The sequence below is a fragment of the Centroberyx affinis genome, unplaced genomic scaffold (assembly GCF_046629955.1).
Source record: "Centroberyx affinis isolate AG114_WGS23_722 - 3 ecotype Tasmania unplaced genomic scaffold, CSIRO-AGI_Caff_v1 ptg000655l_1, whole genome shotgun sequence".
Taxonomy (NCBI): Eukaryota; Metazoa; Chordata; class Actinopteri; order Beryciformes; family Berycidae; genus Centroberyx; species Centroberyx affinis.
This window is the reverse complement of record NW_027279281.1, coordinates 357274-365895: the sequence shown is the minus strand read 5'-3', so window position 1 is coordinate 365895 and position 8622 is coordinate 357274. Positions and strand designations below refer to the sequence as shown.

The window sequence follows — 8622 nt, the reverse complement described above, 5'->3', positions numbered from 1 at the left end:
GACCTTTTCTTAATCAAAGAAGCTGCCGAAATGAACCTGGTGAGGAAACTTCTGAGTTCCACTAAGTCAACTTACCAGTGACAGTGAGCAAACATTCATTATTGCCCCTGCCATAACCAGTGGCCACTTTACAAAAGTATGTGCCTGAGTCGTCGGTCCTGAGTCTGGACAGATGAAGCAGGATGTGTCCTTCTCTGAGGACGTCTTTGTCACATCGCACTCGTCCTGCAAAGTACTCATCTTGAGGTAATTGGTGCTCAATACTGCATAGACGATGATATAAATTCTTAGGAAAAGATAACCGTAATGCACAATAGATGCTGAGTGAGGAGAGAGACATGTCGGGTTTGGGTGGGAAGATCCATTCCATCGTCACGTTACCGTTCTCCTCTGCCTGATAGGAGATCTGCTTCACATTCACAATGAATGTTCCTGTGGGAGAGAGAGGAGAGAGAAAGAAAGTGAGGAACAAAGAGAACGAATGTCTACGTGCACATAAATAATTTCCTCTTAACATGATTAAGACAATACTCCGCCTAGCTTGCGGTCTTCATATAGTCTCCATCTATCTACATATCTGTCTGAAGCTGGGACAAGCAATTATGTGACAGGGTGCAGCTTTTCATTCCAGCCAAACACTACAGCACCCGATCACTGACTAACACACCTTAAAGCAGAGAAGAGAAACTAAACAGTGAAATCTCTGGCTGTAGGATTTGGCTGTAATGACCTGCAGAGTGTTGGGTCTTCATGGCACATTACTGCCCATCTCTGATCTAGAGAGACACGATTAGCAGATGAACTTAATTGATCCTGAAGGGGAAATTGGGTCGTTAACAGAAACAACAAATAGAGGTGTAGGTGATGGCCTTTCACCTTTAAGGTTGCAAAGTGTCACAATGACTATGTTTACATAGACTGCAATAATCCGACTATTGACCTTATTCTAAATAACTCAATATTTCGATTAAGGTGTTTACATGAGTTTCTTATAGAATATTCCATTCATATTCCTGTTTACATGCTACAGAGCAGAGTCCGATTAATGACTGAAGACACACGCCCACATTATGTCTGAGTTTCCCTCCAGAATTTAACCTGAAACTGTTGTTGGGAAAAATGTTGGGACTTCTTTTTAGTCATCTTTTCTTCTGTAAACAAGTTGCGCAACACTCACTGGAAGCTAGAGCATGCGTCGTCAAGCAGTTGGATTGCCGTATGTGTCACAAAATAATGTGAAAACTCTGATAGGACGTCATAAAGCGATTAAGGTGTTTACATGTCTACAATGCACTTCAATAATGTGACTACGATCGGAATACTCCACATGTCTTAATTAGACTATTGCTTACTCGGACTATGACCTTAGTCAGGTTAAGGTAATCAGAAAATTCTGTTTACTTGGCAGTGTCTTATTCAGAGTATTGTCTTAATTGGGTTAATATCAGAATATTGCAGTCCATGTAGACGTGCTCAGTGACTCTAGCCAAGACTAAGAAGTGAATTCCCCCACCACTCCATGGACATGGAGTGATAGTCACACATAAATCCGTTGCTGTGGCGGTCAAGCTATCACAAGTAAGGATCTCTCTTTCTGCCGACTTCAGTGAAGCTGTGACACTATTTTTAACATCCGCATATAGCTTTGGGACTCCCACTTCACTCAAATGCTTGTGGGTTGGTACAATATACTGTGGTTCCAGTACATTGATCAGGTTTCGGAAGCCAGTGTCAACTCAGATCATGGTTGAAATCAAACCAATCACCAATCATGTGACCATTAGCTCATTTAAGATACCAAGCATAGTGCACTTTTTTTTATGTGTTGTATTTCATAATGTTTATGTACTGGACACTGCAATTTTAACTCTCGTAAAGTATTTTGTAAAACTGCCTGTCTTTGTATCACTTGCCCAGGGACTGCAGATGAAATTTAGCTTTCTAGCTAATTCTGGGACAGTTACAAACTGTCCATTGTCCCTGTTAAATAAAGATATATAAATAAATAAATAAACATGTATTCAACGGTGCTGTACTGGTGTATATCGTTGCAGGTGAACGTTGTGATCGACTGCATGCGGTGATTAAGATGGAAACTTGCATGCAAATGCCTTCTCAAGCTGGGGTTGTTTTGGATCCACCGGTTTGGACTGAGACTGCAAAGCAACCAGGTGATGCTTTTGTCCAGTTCTTTTTTATACTTGCAGTTTTTAAATCCAAAATGCATCCAGACATGCGCCTTAAGGCTTGAAGTAATTGGGTAACTGAGTTTCCCCAGTAGTTGGGAAACTAAATAGCACAAAAACCTAGGCTACAACTATCCACTGAAAGAGACATAGATTAAAGATCAATCTCTGGATTTTAGGAATATATATCGGAAATCAGAAAATTCAACATTTTTACCCGGCTCTATCCACCACTGAGGATAACCCACCGTCACAGGAACTTTATGATGCACCTCATAATGCTAATAAGGAGTTTCTACTTGCTAAAGACAATTCAGGCTATATTGCTATTGGCAGAGAGAAAGACAAAAAGGCTATGATGAAGTGAGAAAATCTGTAACTCAGGCTGAAAATATCTTTATATTTCTGGATAATGAATTGAAGGTGGAAGCTGACCGCAGACACAGGATGTGAGGAAGAGCAGCAGCAGGATCCAGGTCATCTTCTCCCTGTGAGAGCAGAGGACAGAGGGGGAGGAGTCATGAACATGTGATGAAACCTAATGCCTACCATACATTAGAAGACATTTAGTCTGACACACTCTCAAATTTAACAAACATTTGTGACAAGTGAAAAGTTTTTAGTCCTAGAGGCGCTCGAATTTTAAGAAGACTGAGAATCATGCAGCATCACAAATTAAAAGCAGGTTTTCAGTGCATGTGAAGGATTATACAAGCTCAATACACTGATAATGGACTATGAAGTTTGAGTGTGAATGAAGCTCCAACATCCCCCTCCTCCACCCTGAAGAGAGATGAAGAGATAAAGAGATAAATGAGATGAAGAGATAAATGTAGCTGGGGCGCTACTGTCGTTCTCTCCACAGTGTAACATTATGAAGTGGCTTGTTGGCCAGCACACACCTCGTGAGCCAAGACTAAAGACTTAAGATAATATGAAACATGTTTAATTTTGTTGTAACGGGCAAGACAAGAAAAAGAAACAGACTGCATTGAGACGGCTCCAACTGACTTTTCCACCTAACGATTGTGGTGACAGGAGAGCGCAGCAACTGCCTCTAACCACAGCAACTATGGTTAGAGTCCACTATTTTCTTGTATCTTCTAAAAGCTTGTAAATGTGAGCTACAGACTGTAGCTCACATCCATAGGGAAATTCACGTAATTGCCATCAACCCTTTGGTTGACTTCACCCTCTGTCAGTGTATGGGAGATTTCTTCATTTAAGCAATCTAAAAAGCATATGGCTTTGGTTTTGAAATACATTGTAGGAAGCATCAACACATCTCTTTTGGCTTTTCACAAAAATGCACTCAGTATTACTTACCTGAAGGGAAAATGAGTTACTTAACTACGCTACCCAGCAGGCTTTTTGCTAGTTGGAATGTTCCATCTCCTGCAAAGGGAAGCAGTTAGCAACGGTAGCTAGCTAGCTAGCTGCAGCTCCAGTGCAGCTCCAGTGAAAAAGTGTCTTCAGTTCCTCATGAAGCTGAACTCAGACTTTAGTGAACAGACCGCAGCTGAACAAGTGAAAACCTGCTGAGACAGTCTGCTCCCTACTCTAATTAGTAAGCACAGTTTGGCCAGCGGTCTGTGGGCTGCCAGCTTGTCCCAAAACTTTTTGACATTTCAAATTGTTTCCTTCTACTCTGATCCACAAAAGTGATTTTATCATCATACTATAAAGCAAGGAATCTCTGTCTGTGTGTGTGTCCTTCACATCTCTCGAGAACCGTTCGTCCGATCTACTTCACACTTGGCGGGTGTATTGCTGGGGACCCAAGGACGTGCGGTGTCTCATCGAACACGCAATATGTTCAGTATTAATAAACTTTGAATAAACAAGTGAACAGCGCTCTGTGCAGCAGTGGGGCTCAAAGCGAATGGGCACTGCACTAGTTAACTCTACAACCAGAGCTTCAGATTGTAACCATTTCACTTCATTAGGTTACTGTTTTCTGGTAGTGTGTGCAACTCCAACATGCTATAATAACAAAAGTATTATACAAACTGTATACTACAGACTGAGGCTTTTTTTTTATTTTATAGTTAACACTACCTTGACAAAACTGTATTAGAATTAGTGCTATGATACAGATTTTTTCCCACGTGACAAATGTTTAATTCAACATTTCAGTACACACTCTATTTACTGTATATCAACAGATTGAAAATATACCTTCTTCAACTTATGCCATGTTTCATATGCAAAAAAGTAACTATACTGAACAAAAATATAAATGCACATTTTAGAGTGGCCTTTTATTGTGACCAGCCCAAGGCACACCTGTGTAATAATCATGCTGTTTAAACAGCATCTTGATATGCCACACCTGTCAGGTGGATGGATTATCTTGGCAAAGGAGAAGTGCTCACTAACACAGATTTAAACAAATTTGTAAACAAAATTTGAGAGAAATAAGCCTTTTGTGTGCATAGAAAAAGTCTTAGCTCTTTTATTTCAACTCATGAAAAATGGGAGCGAAAACAAAAGTGTTGCGTTTATATTTTTGTTCAGTATATTAACAAGAAACTGCTACGTTTGTTTAAATATAGCGCAGTAAAATGTTAAATATTTACTTTTAAAGCCTGAATCTGTATATAAATATAAATGTTTAATATATTAAGACACTTTTAAGAGTTTGATTTGTAGATGTAAAATAAGCTTTTTTAATTTTTAAAATGTTCGTAACGCGTTCATATACAGATTAGAGGTCTGTTTTAAACGCTGCCAAGGCAAAAGAAATCTTTTACAGCCACAAAATAAAGCAAATCCAGTTCAGATCTCACCTGAATGCCTGTGTCTCCCTCAGCAGCAATCCATGTTGTCAGTCTTTGGTCCTATGAGAGCCAGCAGCCTACACATTAAGACAGAGTGAGACAAACAGGACAGGACAGGAGTAAGTCGCCTGGTTGAAAATTAGGCAAACCACCTGAACAGCTCGACTGGCTCTGTGGAACAAGAAAGGCCACATCTTGCCATGAAATATAAAATGACAGTTATATTGTGAGATAAAGCCTCTTAAACGCATACTTTGTTTATAGCCTTTTTTATTTTACCAACATTAGGCTATAATAGTGAATGGAAAGTAATCACTGAGTAATACGTGCTTAAGATTGGCTACAGTTATCCATTGTTTCTTTTCCAATGCTTGAGTTTAAGTGTTAGTGCTTTGGCTTTCCCACTTCAACAGATTATGATGAGTATCTAGGCTTAAAAAAACAAAACAAAAACAAAATGAACATTAAATGAGCATGGCAAGTGAGCGTGACCGCATACAGTCTACATGCCGCTATTAAAATACAGCAAGCAAAAATAAACTTGTCCACATTTCATTGTGTGCATAACTAGAAGGTTGAGAAGCCAAGGGTGAACATTAAATGAGCATGGCGTGCTTTTTGCTGATGCTGCGTTCAGGTGTCAGTGGGCCGTAGGAGGCAAAGTGTGCTGCTTCAATCCCCCCCCCACCCTCTCTCTCTCTCTCCCATTTTCTGCTGCTGGACTGCCCTTTCTCTCGTGACAATTTAGAGGAAGCTTAGTTTCCGCCCCTGCATGTTTCCACACACATTTGTCTCTAACCCAGGATTATAGAGACTTCCTTTTCTTACACAGCAGGGGCCAAATGTATAAACCACGCGTACACACGAAAAGTGTGCTGCGCCACTTTCCACGCAGGTTTCCGAATGTATAAAAATCCACGGGCCGTGAGAATGTGCGTACCGGTACACATCTTTCACACCATGCGTACCGTACGCAGTCTTTTGAGTCCGATTAGTGTGATGTTGTGAGTTGGCAAAAAAGGATAATGTAAAAGTGTGAATTTGGGTGACATTTTATTTAGAGCTTTTTTCTCCAACTTATTCAGAACGCCGCTGCCAGGGTCCTGACGAAAACTATATGACCACATTACACCAGTTCTAAAATCCTTACACTGGCCACCAGTCACTCAGAGAATTGATTTCAAAATCTTGCTGCTTGTCTACAAATCACTCTGTGGCTCTGGGCCCAAATACATCTCTGACATGCTTGTGCCATATGAACCTTCTAGGAACCTTAGGACATCTGGGGCCTGGCCTACTGGCTGTCCCAAGAGTTAGAACAAAACATGGTGAAGCAGCGTTTTGTTATAATGCAACACAGACCTGGAATAACCTCCCAGATGATATTAGACAAGCCCCGACTCTGACCGCTTTTAAGTCAAAGCTAAAAACTTTATTTTACACTGCCTACTCTACCCTGTAATGGCTAAAAACTTCTCTTTTCAGCTCAGCTTTTAAATAACCTTAATTTTAACTCTTCCTGTTCAGGATCCCAACAGAGCTGACTCGGGCAGGTACGAATGTTCATTGGTCTTGTCCAGGTAATGCTTACTTGCGCATGAGTGAACACTATATGTGGGGGGGACAGAGCTTTACCCTGTATGATTCTCATCCATCTCTGGATGGTGAGGTTTTTGACCAAGAGGAGAATCTATGATTCTCGTCTGCCTTTGGCAGTGAGATCTGATGTAAATATCAGATCAAGAGTAGAATCAGGAAGGACAGGGGAAAAGAAAATTACAGAAAAACATATGGGTTCACTCACAATGTGCATCTAAAAGTGGAAGTATTTGTTGTATTTGTTGTGTTCTTTCATCTTTCTATCTCATTTGATTTGAACTGCACTAGTTTACTTTTAAGTCTTTTATCTGTACTTTTGCACTTTTTAATTGTAAATCTTTTACCTTTACTGTATTTTTATCACCCTGTAAAGCACTTTGAATTGCCCCAGTGTATGAAATGTGCTGTACAAATAAAGCTGCCTTGCCTTGCCTTTTTCTTTCACTACATTGTGTTACGATGTAATCTATAGTTTAAAAAAACCTTCACTATGATTACATAGTGATACGTGAGTGGGTAACAACCTTTTTTCGACAAGCCTTAATTACGTTCTATCTTGAGTAAATATGTTTGCCACTATGGATTATAATAATTATAATGATAATGATCTTTATATAAATAAACAAATAAGGTAGGTAGGTAGGTTGGTACGTAGGTAGGCTACTTTATTGATCCCCGAGGGGAAATAAATAAACCAATAAATAAAATAATTATTACACAGATCCATCTCTCCTGGGAAGAAAACGCAGTGTCGGGTGGGCAGATGGAATAAGTCCTGGAACAACTGTGTGATGTCCAAACGATCTGTGTGTAGTACCTGCTCACACAAACCAGTTGTGCGCTGACTGCGGGACTGAACGGTAAGAAAGGAAAGGCCACCCGTGCGTAAAACTAAAAAAAAAAAAAAAAGTAGTGTAGAAAGAAATGCCACAAATTGCCATATTCGGAGCGGCAGTGCTGTGAACACTGGACATGTCACATTATATGGTTTTGTTTTTAATCTTTGAATCAGTTCAATTGTGCAATTTTACCTTTAATTATAAAAAACACTGCATGCGTTAAAGCACACTGGACATATTTGGAGAGGGAAGCACTGAACAGGCACATTCACCATCGTGTTTGACAAGAAGGTGCCAAGAGGGGCGTATTTATAGTCATTTGCATAGTTAATTCTGGGAGGAGACAAGGCGGGGTGTTTTGGGCGTCCACAGATTTCTACACCTAAATATACACACAGTTTTATACATTTGGCCCCAGCAGTCAGACTTGCCCTTATGACTCATTTGACTCTGAATCCAACTGGTGACCAGAGGAAGAATGCGATCTAGTCTCTGCTGCTCTCATGTGAACTTTCTGTGTGTTGAGCATAAGAGTCACGTGACTGTTCACTAGTTTCACTTTCGTTTTTACAACGGCAGACTGTGTAGGACTGATCAACTGTTCTGCTGGTCTGGCCATCGCCAAATGACAGACAAGGCTTTGTACACTGTGGTGCAATGTCGGCTGCCTGAGTTGCTCAAAGGTTTATTAATAAATATGAAATCATCAGCAGATGGGAAGCTAGTCTTCTCTCCACAAGTTAGCCACCGCTAACGCTAACGTAGCTCTGCTCTAACTTCGGTAGGCTGCTCGTTGTTTAACTCAGAAGGCTAAACGTGATTTCTAAGACCTGCAAGTAACTGAAAACACTTTGCAACACCTCCTACCTTCACTTAGGAGTAGTCCATGTTAGCAGCAGGCATCGGCCCTCTGTTTTACAGAGGCATGTTATCAACTTTCACCAAACTTCTGTGACACCCGCGCACTCTGGGAGTAGGGTGGGAGACTTTTAATTTGGCCAATCAGAGGCTTACAGTCTTCTGTCAATCAAACCAATACGCGCGTGAACCAGTTGTCAATCAGTTTTTAATTCGGCTAATCATCTTTCTCATAGGAGAAGGGGAGGTTCTTGTTTCTCAATCAAGATTTAGATCCGAAGTTTTCATTTGTAAGTTGCCATGAGCAAAAGAATAGGAAAGTTTTGTAACATGCTCACATCAATATTAACATTAACAAAT

The 8622-nt window shown here is 40.4% G+C and overlaps 1 long non-coding RNA gene across 2 annotated transcripts; it reads right to left on the bottom strand.

The window, feature by feature from the left end:
* Nucleotides 1-301: 301 nt before the first annotated feature.
* LOC139643799 (uncharacterized) lies at nucleotides 302-8385 on the bottom strand. Of its 2 annotated transcripts, XR_011695103.1 has the most exons (4): nucleotides 8272-8385; nucleotides 4976-5043; nucleotides 2622-2674; nucleotides 302-432 (listed from the first exon to the last, which is right to left on the bottom strand). It is a non-coding gene; the product is annotated as an uncharacterized lncRNA (long non-coding RNA). The 2 variants fall into 2 exon arrangements; XR_011695102.1 differs by lacking the exon at nucleotides 302-432 and having other exon boundaries at nucleotides 2570-2674.
* Between the last annotated feature and the right edge of the window lie 237 nt (nucleotides 8386-8622).